Raw genomic sequence first — 22,163 nt, forward strand, 5'->3', positions numbered from 1 at the left:
CACACGGCTCCGCTCCCATTACACACACGGCTCCGATCAACATTACACACGCGGCTCCGCCTCACGTTACACACAACGGCTCCGATCACATTACACACACGGCTCCGCTCCCATTGCACACGCGGCTCCGATCACATTACACACACGCTCCGCTCCCATTACACACGCGGCTCACGCTCCCATTACACACGCGGCTCCGCTCACATTACACACGCGGCTCCGCTCCCATTACACACGCGGCTCCGCTCCCATTACACACACGGCTCCGCTCACATTACACACGCGGCTCCGCTCACATTACACACGCGGCTCCGCTCCCATTACACACACGGCTCCGCTCCCATTACACACACGGCTCCGCTCCCCATTACACACACGGCTCCGCTCCCATTACAACACACGGCTCCGATCACATTACACACACGGCTCCGATCACATTACACACGCGGCTCCGCTCCCATTACACACGCGGCTCCGCTCTCATTACACACACGGCTCCGCTCCCATTACACACGCGGCTCCGCTCCCATTACACACAAGGCTCTGATCACATTACACACGCGGCTCCGCTCACATTACACACACGGCTCCGCTCACATTACACACACGGCTCCGCTCACAATACACACACGGCTCCGCTCCCATTACACACGCGGCTCCGCTCCCATTACACACGCGGCTCCGCTCCCATTACACACACGGCTCCGCTCCCATTACACACGCGGCTCCGCTCCCATTACACACGCGGCTCCGCTCCCATTACACACACGGCTCCGCTCACATTACACACACGCCTACGCTCCCATTACACACGCGGCTCCGCTCCCATTACACACGCGGCTCCGCTCACATTACACACGCGGCTCCGCTCACATTACACACACGCCTACGCTCCCATTACACACGCGGCTCCGCTCCCATTACACACGCGGCTCCGCTCACATTACACACGCGGCTCCGCTCACATACACACACGCCTACGCTCCCATTACACACACGGCTTCCGCTCACATTACACACGCGGCTCCGCTCACATTACACACGCGGCTCCGCTCCCATTACACACACGGCTCCGCTCCCATTACACACACGGCTCCGCTCACATTACACACACGGCTCCGCTCCCATTACACACACGGCTCCGATCACATTACACACGCGGCTCGCTCACGTTTACACACACGGCCTCCGATCACATACACACACGGCTCCGCTCCCATTGCACACGCGGCTCCGATCACATTACACACGAACGGCTCCGCTCCCATTACACACGCGGCTCGCTCCCCATTACACACGCGGCTCCGCTCACATTACACACGCGGCTCCGCTCCCATTACACACGCGGCTCCGCCTCCCATTACACACACGGCTCCGCTCACATTACACACGCGGCTCCGCTCACATTACACACGCGGCTCCGCTCCCATTACACACACGGCTCCGCTCCCATTACACACACGCTCCCTCCATTACACCACGCTCCGCTCCCATTACACACACGGCTCCGATCACCATTACAACAGCACGGCTCCGATCACATTACACACGCGGCTCCGCTCCATTACACACGCGGCTCTACCGCTCTCATTACACACACGGCTCCGCTCCCATTACACACGCGGGCTCCGCTCCCATTACACACAAGGCTCTGATCACATTACACACGGCGCCCCTCCCGCGTCACATTACACACACGGCTCCGCTCACATTACACCACACGGCTCCGCTCACAATACACACACGCTCCGCTCCATTACACACGCGGCTCCGCTCCCATTACACACACGGCTCCTCTCCCATTACACACACGGCTCCGCTCACATTACACACGCGGCTCCGCTCACATTACACATTGCTCCGCTCACATTACACACGCGGCTCTGCTCACATTACACACACGGCTCCGCTCAACATTACACACGCGGCTCCGCTCACATTACACACGCGGCTCCGCTCACATTACACACGCGCCTACGCTCCCATTACACACGCGGCTCCGCTCCCATTACACACGCGGCTCCGCTCCCATTACACACGCGGCTCCGCTCCCATTACACACGCGGCTCCGCTCCCAATTACACACGCGCTCCGCTCCCATTACACACGCGGCTCCGCTCCCATTACATCACACGCTCCGCTCCCATTACACACGCGGCTCCGCTCACATTACACACATGGCTCCGAACACATTACACACACGGCTCCGCTCCCATTGCACACACGGCTCCTCGGCTCACATTACACACACGGCTCGCTCACATTACACACACGGCTCGCTCACATACACACACGGCTCCGCTCACATTACACACGCGGCTCCGCTCCCATTACACACGCGGCTCCGCTCACATTACACACGCGGCTCCGCTCACATTACACACACGGGTTCCGATCACATTACACACACGGCTCCGCTCCCATTACACACACGGCTCCGCTCACATTACACACACGGCTCGATCACATTACACACGCGACTCCGCTCACATTACACACGCGGCTCCGCTCAGATTACACACGCGGCTCCGCTCACATTACACACGCGGCTCCGCTCACATTACACACGCGGCTCCGCTCCCGTTACACACACAGCTCCGCTCACGTTACACACACGGCTCCGATCACATTACACTCGCGGCTCCGATCACATTACACACACGGCTCCGCTCCCATTACACACACGGCTCCGCTCCCATTACACACACGGGTCCACTCACATTACACACACGGCTCCGCTCACATTACACACACGGCTCCAATCACATTACACACACGGCTCCGCTCCCATTACACACGCGGCTCCGCTCCCATTACACACGCGGCTCCGCTCCCATTACACACACGGCTCCGCTCACATTACACACGCGGCTCCGCTCACATTACACACGCGGCTCCGCTCCCATTACACACACGGCTCCGCTCCCATTACACACACGGCTCCGCTCACATTACACACACGGCTCCGCTCCCATTACACACGCGGCTCCGCTCCCATTACACACGCGGCTCCGCTCCCATTACACACGCGGCTCCGCTCACATTACACACGCGGCTCCGCTCCCATTACACACACGGCTCCGCTCACATTACACACACGGCTCCGCTCCTCATAACACACACGTCTCCGCTCCCATTACACACACGGCTCCGCTCCCATTACACACACGGCTCCGCTCCCATTACACACGCGGCTCCGCTCCCATTACACACGCGGCTCCGCTCCCATTACACACGCGGCTCCGATCACATTACACACGCGACTCCGCTCACATTACACACGCGGCTCCGCTCACATTACACACGCGGCTCCGCTCACATTACACACGCGGCTCCGCTCACATTACACACGCGGCTCCGCTCACATTACACACACGACTCCGATCACATTCCACACGCGGCTCCGCTCACATTACACACACGACTCCGATCACATTCCACACGCGGCTCCGCTCACATTACACACACGGCTCCGCTCCCATTACACACGCGGCTCCGATCACATTACACACGCGACTCCGCTCACATTACACACGCGGCTCCGCTCACATTACACACGCGGCTCCGCTCACATTACACACGCGGCTCCGCTCCCATTACACACACGGCTCCGATCACATTCCACACGCGACTCCGCTCACATTACACACGCGGCTCCGCTCACATTACACACGCGGCTCCGATCCCATTACACACGCGGCTCCGCTCCCGTTACACACACGGCTCCGCTCCCGTTACACACACGGCTCCGCTCACCTTACACACACGGCTCCGATCACATTACACACACGGCTCCGCTCCCATTACACACACGGCTCCGCTCCCATTACACACGCGGCTCCGCTCCCATTACACACGCGGCTACGCTCCCATTACACACGCGGCTACGCTCCCATTACACACACGGCTCCGCTCCCATTACACACACGGCTCCGCTCCCATTACACACGCGGCTCCGCTCCCATTACACACACGGCTCCGCTCACATTACACACGCGGCTCCGCTCCCATTACACACGCGGCTCCGCTCACATTACACACGCGGCTCCGCTCCCATTACACACACGGCTCCGCTCACATTACACACACGGCTCCGCTCCTCATAACACACACGTCTCCGCTCCCATTACACACACGGCTCCGCTCCCATTACACACACGGCTCCGCTCCCATTACACACGCGGCTCCTCTCCCATTACACACGCGGCTCCGCTCCCATTACACACGCGGCTCCGCTCCCATTACACACACGGCTCCGCTCCCATTACACACACGGCTCCGCTCCCATTACACACACGGCTCCGATCACATTACACACACGGCTCCGATCACATTACACACACGGCTCCGATCACATTACACACGCGGCTCCGCTCCCATTACACACGCGGCTCCGCTCTCATTACACACGCGGCTCCGCTCCCATTACACACGCGGCTCCGCTCCCATTACACACACGGCTCCGATCACATTACACACGCGGCTCCGATCACATTACACACGCGGCTCCGCTCCCATTACACACGCGGCTCCGCTCTCATTACACACACGGCTCCGCTCCCATTACACACGCGGCTCCGCTCCCATTACACACACGGCTCTGATCACATTACACACGCGGCTCCGCTCACATTACACACACGGCTCCGCTCACATTACACACACGGCTCCGCTCACATTACACACGCGGCTCCGCTCCCATTACACACGCGGCTCCGCTCCCATTACACACACGGCTCCTCTCCCATTACACACACGGCTCCGAAAACATTACACACACGGCTCCGCTCACATTACACACGCGGCTCCGCTCACATTGCACACGGCTCCGCTCACATTACACACGCGGCTCTGCTCACATTACACACACGGCTCTGCTCACATTACACACACGGCTCCGCTCACATTACACACACGGCTCCGATCATATTACACACGCGGCTCCGCTCACATTACACACACGGCTCCGATCATATTACACACGCAGCTCCGCTCACATTACACACACGGCTCCGCTCACATTACACACACAGCTCCGCTCACATTACACACACGGCTCCGCTCCCATTACACACACGGCTCCGCTCACATTACACACGCGGCTCCGCTCCCATTATACACACGGCTCCGCTCCCATTACACACACGGCTCCGCTCCCATTACACACACGGCTCCGATCACATTACACACACGGCTCCGATCACATTACACACGCGGCTCCGATCACATTACACACGCGGCTCCGCTCCCATTACACACGCGGCTCCGCTCTCATTACACACACGGCTCCGCTCCCATTACACACGCGGCTCCGCTCCCATTACACACGCGGCTCCGCTCACATTACACACTCGGCTCCGCTCACATTACACACACGGCTCCGCTCACATTACACACACGGCTCCGCTCCCATTACACACGCGGCTCCGCTCCCATTACACACGCGGCTCCGCTCCCATTACACACACGGCTCCTCTCCCATTACACACGCGGCTCCGCTCACATTACACACACGGCTCCGCTCCCATTACACACGCGGCTCCGCTCACATTACACACGCGGCTCCGCTCCCATTATACACACGGCTCCGCTCCCATTACACACACGGCTCCGCTCCATTACACACACGGCTCCGATCACATTACACACACGGCTCCGATCACATTACACACGCGGCTCCGATCACATTACACACGCGGCTCCGCTCCCATTACACACGCGGCTCCGCTCTCATTACACACACGGCTCCGCTCCCATTACACACGCGGCTCCGCTCCCATTACACACGCGGCTCCGCTCACATTACACACTCGGCTCCGCTCACATTACACACACGGCTCCGCTCACATTACACACACGGCTCCGCTCCCATTACACACGCGGCTCCGCTCCCATTACACACGCGGCTCCGCTCCCATTACACACACGGCTCCTCTCCCATTACACACGCGGCTCCCGCTCACATTACACACGCGGCTCCGCTCACATTACACACGGCTCCGCTCACATTACACACGGCTCCGCTCACATTACACACACGGCTCTGTTCACATTACACACACGGCTCTGCTCACATAACACACACGGCTCCGCTCACATTACACACGCGGCTCCGCTCCCATTACACACGCGGCTCCGCTCTCAATACACACACGGCTCCGCTCCCATTACACACGCGGCTCCGCTCCCATTACACACGCGGCTCCGCTCACATTACACACTCGGCTCCGCTCACATTACACACACGGCTCCGCTCACATTACACACACGGCTCCGCTCCCATTACACACGCGGCTCCGCTCCCATTACACACGCGGCTCCGCTCCCATTACACACACGGCTCCTCTCCCATTACACACGCGGCTCCGCTCACATTACACACGCGGCTCCGCTCACATTACACACGGCTCCGCTCACATTACACACGGCTCCGCTCACATTACACACACGGCTCTGTTCACATTACACACACGGCTCTGCTCACATAACACACACGGCTCCGCTCACATTACACACACGGCTCCGATCATATTACACACGCGGCTCCGCTCACATTACACACACGGCTCCGCTCACATTACACACACGGCTACGCTCCCATTACACACACGGCTCCGCTCCCATTACACACACGGCTCCGCTCACATTACACACACGGCTCCGCTCACATTACACACACGGCTCCGCTCACATTACACACACGGCTCCGCTCACATTACACACACGGCTCCGATCATATTACACACGCGGCTCCGCTCACATTACACACGCGGCTCCGCTCACATTACACACGCGGCTCCGCTCACATTACACACGCGGCTCCGCTCACATTACACACGCGGCTCCGCTCACATTACACACGCGGCTCCGCTCACATTACACACACGGCTCCGCTCACATTACACACACGGCTCCGCTCCCATTACACACACGGCTCCGCTCCTCATAACACACACGGCTCCGCTCACATTACACACGCGGCTCCGCTCACATTACACACACGGCTCCGCTCACATTACACTCACGGCTCCGCTCACATTACACACGCGGCTCCGATCACATTACACACACGGCTCCGCTCCCATTACACACACGGCTCCCCTCCCATTACACACACGGCTCCGCTCCCATTACACACACGGCTCCCCTCCCATTACACACACGGCTCCCCTCCCATTACACACACGGCTCCGATCACATTACACACGCGGCTCCGCTCCCATTACACACGCGGCTCCGCTCTCATTACACACACGGCTCCGCTCCCATTACACACGCGGCTCCGCTCCCATTACACACACGGCTCTGATCACATTACACACACGGCTCTGATCACATTACACACGCGGCTCCGCTCCCATTACACACGCGGCTCCGCTCTCATTACACACACGGCTCCGCTCCCATTACACACGCGGCTCCGCTCCCATTACACACACGGCTCTGATCACATTACACACGCGGCTCCGCTCACATTACACACACGGCTCCGCTCACATTACACACACGGCTCCGCTCACATTACACACACGGCTCCGCTCACATTACACACACGGCTCCGCTCCCATTACACACGCGGCTCCGCTCCCATTACACACGCGGCTCCGCTCCCATTACACACACGGCTCCTCTCCCATTACACACACGGCTCCGCTCACATTACACACGCGGCTCCGCTCACATTACACACTGCTCCGCTCACATTACACACGCGGCTCTGCTCACATTACACACACGGCTCCGCTCACATTACACACACGGCTCCGCTCACATTACACACACGGCTCCGATCATATTACACACGCGGCTCCGCTCACATTACACACACGGCTCCGCTCACATTACACACACGGCTCCGCTCACATTACACACACGGCTACGCTCCCATTACACACACGGCTCCGCTCACATTACACACACGGCTCCGCTCACATTACACACACGGCTCCGATCATATTACACACGCGGCTCCGCTCACATTACACACACGGCTCCGCTCACATTACACACACGGCTCCGCTCACATTACACACGCGGCTCCGCTCCCATTACACTCGCGGCTCCGCTCACATTACACACGCGGCTCCGATCACATTACACACACGGCTCCGCTCCCATTACACACACGGCTCCGCTCCCATTACACACACGGCTCCGCTCCCATTACACACACGGCTCCGCTCCCATTACACACACAGCTCCGCTCACATTACACACACGGCTCCGCTCACATTACACACACGGCTCCGCTCACATTACACACACGGCTCCGCTCACATTACACACACGGCTCCGCTCACATTACACACACGGCTCCGCTCCTCATAACACACGGCTCCGCTCCCATTACACACACGGCTCCGCTCACATTACACACACGGCTCCGCTCCCATTACACACGCGGCTCCGCTCCCATTACACACACGGCTCTGATCCCATTACACACGCGGCTCCGCTCACATTACACACACGGCTCCGCTCACATTACACACACGGCTCCGCTCACATTACACACACGGCTCCGCTCCCATTACACACGCGGCTCCGCTCCCATTACACACACGGCTCCTCTCCCATTACACACACGGCTCCGCTCACATTACACACGCGGCTCCGCTCACATTACACACTGCTCCGCTCACATTACACACGCGGCTCTGCTCACATTACACACACGGCTCTGCTCACATTACACACACGGCTCCGCTCACATTACACACACGGCTCCGATCATATTACACACGCGGCTCCGCTCACATTACACACACGGCTCCGCTCACATTACACACACGGCTCCGCTCACATTACACACACGGCTACGCTCACATTACACACACGGCTCCGCTCACATTACACACACGGCTCCGCTCACATTACACACGCGGCTCCGCTCCCATTACACTCGCGGCTCCGCTCACATTACACACTGCTCCGCTCACATTACACACTGCTCCGCTCACATTACACACGCGGCTCCGCTCCCATTACACACACGGCTCCGATCACATTACACACACGGCTCCGCTCACATTACACACACGGCTCCGCTCACATTACACACACGGCTCCGCTCACATTACACACGCGGCTCCGCTCACATTACACACTGCTCCGCTCACATTACACACACGGCTCCGCTCACATTACACACACGGCTCCGCTCCCATTACACACGCGGCTCCGATCCCATTACACACACGGCTCCGCTCCCATTACACACACGGCTCCGCTCACATTACACACACGGCTCCGCTCCCATTACACACGCGGCTCCGATCCCATTACACACACGGCTCCACTCACATTACACACACGGCTCCGCTCCCATTACACACACGGCTCCACTCACATTACACACGCGGCTCCGCTCCCATTACACACACGGCTCCGCTCCCATTACACACACGGCTCCGATCCCATTACACACACGGCTCCTCTCCCATTACACACACGGCTCCGCTCCCATTACACACGCGGCTCCGCTCACATTACACACACGGCTCCGCTCACATTACACACACGGCTCCGCTCACATTACACACGCGGCTCCGCTCCCATTACACACGCGGCTCCGATCCCATTACACACACGGCTCCGCTCCCATTACACACACGGCTCCGCTCACATTACACACACGGGTCCGCTCACATTACACACAAGGCTCCGATCACATTACACACACGGCTCCGCTCCCATTACACACACGGCTCCTCTCCCATTACACACACGGCTCCGCTCCCATTACACACGCGGCTCCGCTCACATTACACACACGGCTCCGCTCCCATTACACACACGGCTCCACTTCCATTACACACGCGGCTCCGCTCCCATTACACACACGGCTCCGCTCACATTACACACGCGGCTCCGATCCCATTACACACACGGCTCCACTTCCATTACACACGCGGCTCCGCTCCCATTACACACACGGCTCCGCTCACATTACACACACGGCTCCGATCACATTACACACACGGCTCCTCTCCCATTACACACACTGCTCCGATCCCATTACACACACGGCTCCTCTCCCATTACACACACGGCTCCGCTCCCATTACACACGCGGCTCCGCTCACATTACACACACGGCTCCGCTCACATTACACACACGGCTCCGCTCACATTACACACTGCTCCGCTCACATTACACACGCGGCTCCGCTCCCATTACACACACGGCTCCTCTCCCATTACACACACGGCTCCGCTCCCATTACACACGCGGCTCCGCTCACATTACACACACGGCTCCGCTCACATTACACACACGGCTCCGATCACATTACACACACGGCTCCTCTCCCATTACACACACTGCTCCGATCCCATTACACACACGGCTCCTCTCCCATTACACACACGGCTCCGCTCCCATTACACACGCGGCTCCGCTCACATTACACACACGGCTCCGCTCACATTACACACACGGCTCCGCTCACATTACACACTGCTCCGCTCACATTACACACGCGGCTCCGCTCCCATTACACACACGGCTCCGCTCACATTACACACGCGGCTCCGCTCACATTACACACGCGGCTCCGCTCCCATTACACACACGGCTTCGCTCCCATTACACACGCGGCTCCGCTCACATTACACACACGGCTCCGCTCACATTACACACACGGCTCCGCTCCCATTACACACACGGCTCCGATCACATTACACACACGGCTCCGCTCACATTACACACACGGCTCCACTCACATTACACACACGGCTCCGCTCCCATTACACACACGGCTCCACTTCCATTACACACGCGGCTCCGCTCCCATTACACACACGGCTCCGCTCACATTACACACGCGGCTCCGATCCCATTACACACACGGCTCCACTTCCATTACACACGCGGCTCCGCTCCCATTACACACACGGCTCCGCTCACATTACACACGCGGCTCCGCTCACATTACACACGCGGCTCCGCTCCCATTACACACACGGCTCCGCTCCCATTACACACACGGCTCCGCTCCCATTACACACGCGGCTCCGCTCACATTACACACACGGCTCCGCTCACATTACACACACGGCTCCGCTCCCATTACACACACGGCTCCGCTCACATTACACACACGGCTCCACTCACATTACACACACGGCTCCACTCACATTACACACACGGCTCCGCTCCCATTACACACACGGCTCCGCTCCCATTACAGACACGGCTCCGCTCACATTACACACGCGGCTCCGATCCCATTACACACACGGCTCCACTTCCATTACACACGCGGCTCCGCTCCCATTACACACACGGCTCCGCTCACATTACACACGCGGCTCCGCTCACATTACACACGCGGCTCCGCTCCCATTACACACACGGCTCCGCTCCCATTACACACACGGCTCCGCTCCCATTACACACGCGGCTCCGCTCACATTACACACGCGGCTCCGCTCACATTACACACACGGCTCCGCTCCCATTACACACACGGCTCCGATCACATTACACACACGGCTCCGCTCACATTACACACACGGCTCCGCTCCCATTACACACGCGGCTCCGCTCTCATTACACACACGGCTCCGCTCCCATTACACACGCGGCTCCGCTCCCATTACACACGCGGCTCCGCTCACATTACACACTCGGCTCCGCTCACATTACACACACGGCTCCGCTCACATTACACACACGGCTCCGCTCCCATTACACACGCGGCTCCGCTCCCATTACACACGCGGCTCCGCTCCCATTACACACGCGGCTCCTCTCCCATTACACACGCGGCTCCGCTCACATTACACACGCGGCTCCGCTCACATTACACACGGCTCCGCTCACATTACACACGGCTCCGCTCACATTACACACACGGCTCTGTTCACATTACACACACGGCTCTGCTCACATAACACACACGGCTCCGCTCACATTACACACGCGGCTCCGCTCCCATTACACACGCGGCTCCGCTCTCATTACACACACGGCTCCGCTCCCATTACACACGCGGCTCCGTTCCCATTACACACGCGGCTCCGCTCACATTACACACTCGGCTCCGCTCACATTACACACACGGCTCCGCTCACATTACACACACGGCTCCGCTCCCATTACACACGCGGCTCCGCTCCCATTACACACGCGGCTCCGCTCCCATTACACACACGGCTCCTCTCCCATTACACACGCGGCTCCGCTCACATTACACACGCGGCTCCGCTCACATTACACACGGCTCCGCTCACATTACACACGGCTCCGCTCACATTACACACACGGCTCTGTTCACATTACACACACGGCTCTGCTCACATAACACACACGGCTCCGCTCACATTACACACACGGCTCCGATCATATTACACACGCGGCTCCGCTCACATTACACACACGGCTCCGCTCACATTACACACACGGCTACGCTCCCATTACACACACGGCTCCGCTCCCATTACACACACGGCTCCGCTCACATTACACACACGGCTCCGCTCACATTACACACACGGCTCCGCTCACATTACACACACGGCTCCGCTCACATTACACACACGGCTCCGATCATATTACACACGCGGCTCCGCTCACATTACACACGCGGCTCCGCTCACATTACACACGCGGCTCCGCTCACATTACACACGCGGCTCCGCTCACATTACACACGCGGCTCCGCTCACATTACACACGCGGCTCCGCTCACATTACACACACGGCTCCGCTCACATTACACACACGGCTCCGCTCCCATTACACACACGGCTCCGCTCCTCATAACACACACGGCTCCGCTCACATTACACACGCGGCTCCGCTCACATTACACACACGGCTCCGCTCACATTACACTCACGGCTCCGCTCACATTACACACGCGGCTCCGATCACATTACACACACGGCTCCGCTCCCATTACACACACGGCTCCCCTCCCATTACACACACGGCTCCGCTCCCATTACACACACGGCTCCCCTCCCATTACACACACGGCTCCCCTCCCATTACACACACGGCTCCGATCACATTACACACGCGGCTCCGCTCCCATTACACACGCGGCTCCGCTCTCATTACACACACGGCTCCGCTCCCATTACACACGCGGCTCCGCTCCCATTACACACACGGCTCTGATCACATTACACACACGGCTCTGATCACATTACACACGCGGCTCCGCTCCCATTACACACGCGGCTCCGCTCTCATTACACACACGGCTCCGCTCCCATTACACACGCGGCTCCGCTCCCATTACACACACGGCTCTGATCACATTACACACGCGGCTCCGCTCACATTACACACACGGCTCCGCTCACATTACACACACGGCTCCGCTCACATTACACACACGGCTCCGCTCACATTACACACACGGCTCCGCTCCCATTACACACGCGGCTCCGCTCCCATTACACACGCGGCTCCGCTCCCATTACACACACGGCTCCTCTCCCATTACACACACGGCTCCGCTCACATTACACACGCGGCTCCGCTCACATTACACACTGCTCCGCTCACATTACACACGCGGCTCTGCTCACATTACACACACGGCTCCGCTCACATTACACACACGGCTCCGCTCACATTACACACACGGCTCCGATCATATTACACACGCGGCTCCGCTCACATTACACACACGGCTCCGCTCACATTACACACACGGCTCCGCTCACATTACACACACGGCTACGCTCCCATTACACACACGGCTCCGCTCACATTACACACACGGCTCCGCTCACATTACACACACGGCTCCGATCATATTACACACGCGGCTCCGCTCACATTACACACACGGCTCCGCTCACATTACACACACGGCTCCGCTCACATTACACACGCGGCTCCGCTCCCATTACACTCGCGGCTCCGCTCACATTACACACGCGGCTCCGATCACATTACACACACGGCTCCGCTCCCATTACACACACGGCTCCGCTCCCATTACACACACGGCTCCGCTCCCATTACACACACGGCTCCGCTCCCATTACACACACAGCTCCGCTCACATTACACACACGGCTCCGCTCACATTACACACACGGCTCCGCTCACATTACACACACGGCTCCGCTCACATTACACACACGGCTCCGCTCACATTACACACACGGCTCCGCTCCTCATAACACACGGCTCCGCTCCCATTACACACACGGCTCCGCTCACATTACACACACGGCTCCGCTCCCATTACACACGCGGCTCCGCTCCCATTACACACACGGCTCTGATCCCATTACACACGCGGCTCCGCTCACATTACACACACGGCTCCGCTCACATTACACACACGGCTCCGCTCACATTACACACACGGCTCCGCTCCCATTACACACGCGGCTCCGCTCCCATTACACACACGGCTCCTCTCCCATTACACACACGGCTCCGCTCACATTACACACGCGGCTCCGCTCACATTACACACTGCTCCGCTCACATTACACACGCGGCTCTGCTCACATTACACACACGGCTCTGCTCACATTACACACACGGCTCCGCTCACATTACACACACGGCTCCGATCATATTACACACGCGGCTCCGCTCACATTACACACACGGCTCCGCTCACATTACACACACGGCTCCGCTCACATTACACACACGGCTACGCTCACATTACACACACGGCTCCGCTCACATTACACACACGGCTCCGCTCACATTACACACGCGGCTCCGCTCCCATTACACTCGCGGCTCCGCTCACATTACACACTGCTCCGCTCACATTACACACTGCTCCGCTCACATTACACACGCGGCTCCGCTCCCATTACACACACGGCTCCGATCACATTACACACACGGCTCCGCTCACATTACACACACGGCTCCGCTCACATTACACACACGGCTCCGCTCACATTACACACGCGGCTCCGCTCACATTACACACTGCTCCGCTCACATTACACACACGGCTCCGCTCACATTACACACACGGCTCCGCTCCCATTACACACGCGGCTCCGATCCCATTACACACACGGCTCCGCTCCCATTACACACACGGCTCCGCTCACATTACACACACGGCTCCGCTCCCATTACACACGCGGCTCCGATCCCATTACACACACGGCTCCACTCACATTACACACACGGCTCCGCTCCCATTACACACACGGCTCCACTCACATTACACACGCGGCTCCGCTCCCATTACACACACGGCTCCGCTCCCATTACACACACGGCTCCGATCCCATTACACACACGGCTCCTCTCCCATTACACACACGGCTCCGCTCCCATTACACACGCGGCTCCGCTCACATTACACACACGGCTCCGCTCACATTACACACACGGCTCCGCTCACATTACACACGCGGCTCCGCTCCCATTACACACGCGGCTCCGATCCCATTACACACACGGCTCCGCTCCCATTACACACACGGCTCCGCTCACATTACACACACGGGTCCGCTCACATTACACACAAGGCTCCGATCACATTACACACACGGCTCCGCTCCCATTACACACACGGCTCCTCTCCCATTACACACACGGCTCCGCTCCCATTACACACGCGGCTCCGCTCACATTACACACACGGCTCCGCTCCCATTACACACACGGCTCCACTTCCATTACACACGCGGCTCCGCTCCCATTACACACACGGCTCCGCTCACATTACACACGCGGCTCCGATCCCATTACACACACGGCTCCACTTCCATTACACACGCGGCTCCGCTCCCATTACACACACGGCTCCTCTCCCATTACACACACTGCTCCGATCCCATTACACACACGGCTCCTCTCCCATTACACACACGGCTCCGCTCCCATTACACACGCGGCTCCGCTCACATTACACACACGGCTCCGCTCACATTACACACACGGCTCCGCTCACATTACACACTGCTCCGCTCACATTACACACGCGGCTCCGCTCCCATTACACACACGGCTCCTCTCCCATTACACACACGGCTCCGCTCACATTACACACGCGGCTCCGCTCACATTACACACACGGCTCCGCTCACATTACACACACGGCTCCGATCACATTACACACACGGCTCCTCTCCCATTACACACACTGCTCCGATCCCATTACACACACGGCTCCTCTCCCATTACACACACGGCTCCGCTCCCATTACACACGCGGCTCCGCTCACATTACACACACGGCTCCGCTCACATTACACACACGGCTCCGCTCACATTACACACTGCTCCGCTCACATTACACACGCGGCTCCGCTCCCATTACACACACGGCTCCGCTCACATTACACACGCGGCTCCGCTCACATTACACACGCGGCTCCGCTCCCATTACACACACGGCTCCGCTCCCATTACACACACGGCTTCGCTCCCATTACACACGCGGCTCCGCTCACATTACACACACGGCTCCGCTCACATTACACACACGGCTCCGCTCCCATTACACACACGGCTCCGATCACATTACACACACGGCTCCGCTCACATTACACACACGGCTCCACTCACATTACACACACGGCTCCGCTCCCATTACACACACGGCTCCACTTCCATTACACACGCGGCTCCGCTCCCATTACACACACGGCTCCGCTCACATTACACACGCGGCTCCGATCCCATTACACACACGGCTCCACTTCCATTACACACGCGGCTCCGCTCCCATTACACACACGGCTCCGCTCACATTACACACGCGGCTCCGCTCACATTACACACGCGGCTCCGCTCCCATTACACACACGGCTCCGCTCCCATTACACACACGGCTCCGCTCCCATTACACACGCGGCTCCGCTCACATTACACACACGGCTCCGCTCACATTACACACACGGCTCCGCTCCCATTACACACACGGCTCCGCTCACATTACACACACGGCTCCACTCACATTACACACACGGCTCCACTCACATTACACACACGGCTCCGCTCCCATTACACACACGGCTCCGCTCCCATTACAGACACGGCTCCGCTCACATTACACACGCGGCTCCGATCCCATTACACACACGGCTCCACTTCCATTACACACGCGGCTCCGCTCCCATTACACACACGGCTCCGCTCACATTACACACGCGGCTCCGCTCACATTACACACGCGGCTCCGCTCCCATTACACACACGGCTCCGCTCCCATTACACACACGGCTCCGCTCCCATTACACACGCGGCTCCGCTCACATTACACACGCGGCTCCGCTCACATTACACACACGGCTCCGCTCCCATTACACACGCGACTCCACTCACATTACACACACGGCTCCGCTCACATTACACACGCGGCTCCGCTCACATTACACACACGGCTCCTCTCCCATTACACACACGGCTCCGATCACATTACACACACGGCTCCTCTCCCATTACACACACGGCTCCTCTCCCATTACACACACGGCTCCGCTCACATTACACACGCGGCTCCGCTCCCATTACACACGCGGCTCCGCTCACATTACACACGCGGCTCCGCTCCCATTACACACACGGCTCCGCTCACATTACACACGCGGCTCCGCTCCCATTACACACACGGCTCCGCTCACATTACACACACGGCTCCTCTCCCATTACACACGCGGCTCCGCTCCCATTACACACGCGGCTCCGCTCACATTACACACACGGCTCCGCTCCCATTACACACACGGCTCCGATCACATTACACACACGGCTCCGCTCACATTACACACACGGCTCCGCTCCATCCTCCCACACAGCAGAGTCCTGCACACACTGAGCATTGCCTCTGATCATGTGACTGATCACATGACGGTGACATCACACAGGTCCTGTGAGCACAGGCAGTATCGGCTCTGAGGTGGAGGTCAGTGCGAGTTCTCCTCACCCCGAACTACAGGAGAGAGCGACAGACCCCGCACTACACATGAGGGAGAGAGAGCGACAGACTCCGCACTACACATGGGGGAGAGAGCGACAGACCCTGCACTACACATGGAGGGAGAGAGAGCGACAGACCCCGCACTACACATGGGGGAGAGAGAGCGACAGACCCCGCATTACACATGAGGGAGAGAGAGCGACAGACCCCGCACTACACATGGGGGAGAGAGAGCGACAGACCCCGCACTACACATGGGGGAGAGAGAGCGACAGACCCCGCACTACACATGGGGGAGAGAGAGACAGACCCCGCACTACACATGGGGGAGAGAGAGCGACAGACCCCGCACTACACATGGGGGAGAGAGAGCGACAGACCCCGCACTACACATGGGGGAGAGAGCGACAGACCCCGCACTACACATGAGGGAGAGAGAGCGACAGACCCCGCACTACACATGGAGAGAGAGCGACAGACCCAGCACTACACATGAGGGAGAGAGAGCGACAGACCCTGCACTACACATGGGGGGGAGAGCGACAGACCCCGCACTACACATGAGGGAGAGAGCGACAGACCCCGCACTACACATGAGAGAGAGAGCGACAGACCCCGCACTACACATGAGGGAGAGAGAGAGCGACAGACCCCGCACTACACATGAGGGGAGAGAGAGCGACAGACCCCGCACTACACATGAGGGGAGAGAGAGCGACAGACCCCGCACTACACATGAGGGAGAGAGAGCGACAGACCCCGCACTACACATGAGGGGAGAGAGAGCGACAGACCCCGCACTACACATGAGGGAGAGAGAGCGACAGACCCCGCACTACACATGAGGGAGAGAGAGCGACAGACCCCACACTACACATGAGGGAGAGAGAGCGACAGACCCCGCACTACACATGAGGGGAGAGAGAGCGACAGACCCCGCACTACACATGAGGGGAGAGAGAGCGACAGACCCCGCACTACACATGAGGGAGAGAGAGCGACAGACCCCGCACTACACATGAGGGAGAGAGAGCGACAGACCCCGCACTACACATGAGGGAGAGAGAGCGACAGACCCCGCACTACACATGAGGGAGAGAGAGCGACAGACCCCGCACTACACATGAGGGAGAGAGAGCGACAGACCCCGCACTACACATGAGGGAGAGAGAGCGACAGACCCCGCACTACACATGAGGGAGAGAGAGCGACAGACCCCGCACTACACATGAGGGAGAGAGAGCGACAGACCCCGCACTACACATGAGGGAGAGAGAGAGACAGACCCCGCACTACACATGAGGGAGAGAGAGAGCGAGAGACCCCGCACTACACATGAGGGAGAGAGAGAGCGACAGACCCCGCACTACACATGGGGGAGAGAGAGCGACAGACCCCGCACTACACATGGGGGAGAGAGAGCGACAGACCCCGCACTACACATGAGGGAGAGAGAGAGCGACAGACCCCGCACTACACATGAGGGAGAGAGAGCGACAGACCCCGCACTACACATGAGGGAGAGAGAGCGACAGACCCCGCACTACACATGGGGGAGAGAGAGCGACAGACCCCACACTACACATGGAGGAGAGAGAGCGACAGACCCCGCACTACACATGAGGGAGGGAGAGCGACAGACCCCACACTACACATGGAGGAGAGAGAGCGACAGACCCCACACTACACATGTAGGAGAGAGAGCGACAGACCCCACACTACACATGTAGGAGAGAGAGCTACAGACCCCACACTACACATGGAGGAGAGAGAGCGACAGACCCCGCACTACACATGGAGGAGAGAGAGCGACAGACCCCGCACTACACATGAGGGAGAGAGAGCGACAGACCCCGCACTACACATGAGGGAGAGAGAGCGACAGACCCCGCACTACACATGAGGGAGAGAGAGCGACAGACCACGCACTACACATGAGGGAGAGAGAGCGACAGACCCCGCACTACACATGGGGGAGAGAGAGCGACAGACCCCGCACTACACATGGGGGAGAGAGAGCGACAGACCCCGCACTACACATGGAGGAGAGAGAGCGACAGACCACGCACTACACATGAGGGAGAAAGAGCGACAGACCCCGCACTACACATGAGGGAGAGAGAGCGACAGACCCCGCACTACACATGAGGGAGAGAGAGCGACAAACCCCGCACTACACATGAGGGAGAGAGAGCGACAGGACCGCACTACACATGGGGGAGAGAGAGCGACAGACCCCGCACTACACATGGGGGAGAGAGAGAGTGACAGACCCCGCACTACACATGAGGGAGAGAGAGCGACAGACCCCGCACTACACATGAGGGAGAGAGAGCGACAGACCCCGCACTACACATGGGGGGGAGAATGAGCGACAGACCCCGCACTACACATGAGAGAGAGAGCGACAGACCCCGCACTACACATGGGGGAGAGAGAGCGACAGACCCCGCACTACACATGAGAGAGAGAGCGACAGACCCCGCACTACACATGAGAGAGAGAGCGACAGACCCCGCACTACACATGAGAGAGAGAGCGACAGACCCCGCACTACACATGGGGGAGAGAGAGCGACAGACCCCGCACTACACATGGGGGAGAGAGAGAGCGACAGATCCCGCACTACACATGGTGGAGAGAGAGCGACAGACCCCGCACTACACATGGGGGGGAGAGAGCGACAGGCCCCGCACTACACATGGGGGGGAGAGAGCGACAGACCCCGCACTACACATGAGGGAGAGAGAGAGCGACAGACCCCGCACTACACATGGGGGCGAGAGAGAGCAACAGACCCCGCACTACACATGAGGGAGCGAGAGCGACAGAAACCGCACTACACATGAGGGAGAGAGAGCGACAGACCCCGCACTACACATGGGGGAGAGAGAGCGACAGACCCCGCACTACACATGGGGGAGAGAGAGTGACAGACCCTGCACTACACATGGGGGAGAGAGCGACAGACCCCGCACTACACATGAGGAGAGAGAGCGCCAGACCCCGCACTACACATGGAGAAGAGCGAGAGTGACAGACCCTGCACTACACATGAGGGAGAGAGAGCGACAGACCCCACACTACACATGGAGGAGAGAGAGCGACAGACCCCGCACTACACATGGGGGAGAGAGAGCGACAGACCCCGCACTACACATGGGGGAGAGAGAGAGTGACAGACCCCGCACTACACATGAGGGAGAGAGAGCGACAGACCCCGCACTACACATGAGGGAGAGAGAGCGAAAGACCCCGCACTACACATGGGGGGGAGAATGAGCGACCAGACCCCGCACTACACATGGGGGAGAGAGAGCGACAGACCCCGCACTACACATGGGGGAGAGAGAGAGCGACAGATCCCGCACTACACATGGTGGAGAGAGAGCGACAGACCCCGCACTACACATGGGGGGAGAGAGCGACAGGCCCCGCACTACACATGGGGGGGAGAGAGCGACAGACCCCGCACTACACATGAGGGAGAGAGAGAGCGACAGACCCCGCACTACACATGGGGGCGAGAGAGAGCAACAGACCCCGCACTACACATGAGGGAGAGAGAGCGACAGAAACCGCACTACACATGAGGGAGAGAGAGCGACAGACCCCGCACTACACATGGGGGAGAGAGAGCGACAGACCCCGCACTACACATGGGGGAGAGAGAGTGACAGACCCTGCACTACACATGGGGGAGAGAGCGACAGACCCCGCACTACACATGAGGAGAGAGAGCGCCAGACCCCGCACTACACATGGAGAAGAGCGAGAGTGACAGACCCTGCACTTCACATGAGGGAGAGAGAGCGACAGACCCTGCACTACACATGGAGGAGAGAGCGACAGACCCCGCACTACACATGAGGGAGAGAGAGCGACAGACCCCGCACTACACATGGAGGAGAGAGAGCGACAGACCCCGCACTACACATGAGGGAGAGAGAGAGACAGACCCCGCACTACACATGAGGGAGAGAGAGCGACAGACCCCGCACTACACATGGGGGAGAGAGAGCGACAGACCCCGCACTACACATGAGGGAGAGAGAGCGACAGACCCCGCACTACATATGGGAGAGAGAGAGCGACAGACCCCGCACTACACATGGGGGAGAGAGAGTGACAGACCCTGCACTACACATGGGGGAGAGAGAGAGCGACAGACCCCGCACTACACATGGGGGAGAGAGAGCGACAGACCCTGCCTTTTGTTGATTTTCTCATCATCTCATCCTCTTTACAATAAAGGATCTTCTGTCGTTTTCTTTTGATTTTTCCTGT

The 22,163-nt window shown here is 58.9% G+C and overlaps 1 protein-coding gene across 2 annotated transcripts in view; it reads right to left on the reverse strand.

Moving 5' to 3' along the window:
- Nucleotides 1-22,163, reverse strand: part of LOC142257597 (uncharacterized) — a 1,260,196-nt gene that overhangs the window by 204,437 nt on the left and 1,033,596 nt on the right. The window lies entirely within an intron of this gene.

The sequence above is a fragment of the Anomaloglossus baeobatrachus genome, chromosome 1 (assembly GCF_048569485.1).
Source record: "Anomaloglossus baeobatrachus isolate aAnoBae1 chromosome 1, aAnoBae1.hap1, whole genome shotgun sequence".
NCBI classification, from domain to species: domain Eukaryota; kingdom Metazoa; phylum Chordata; class Amphibia; order Anura; family Aromobatidae; genus Anomaloglossus; species Anomaloglossus baeobatrachus.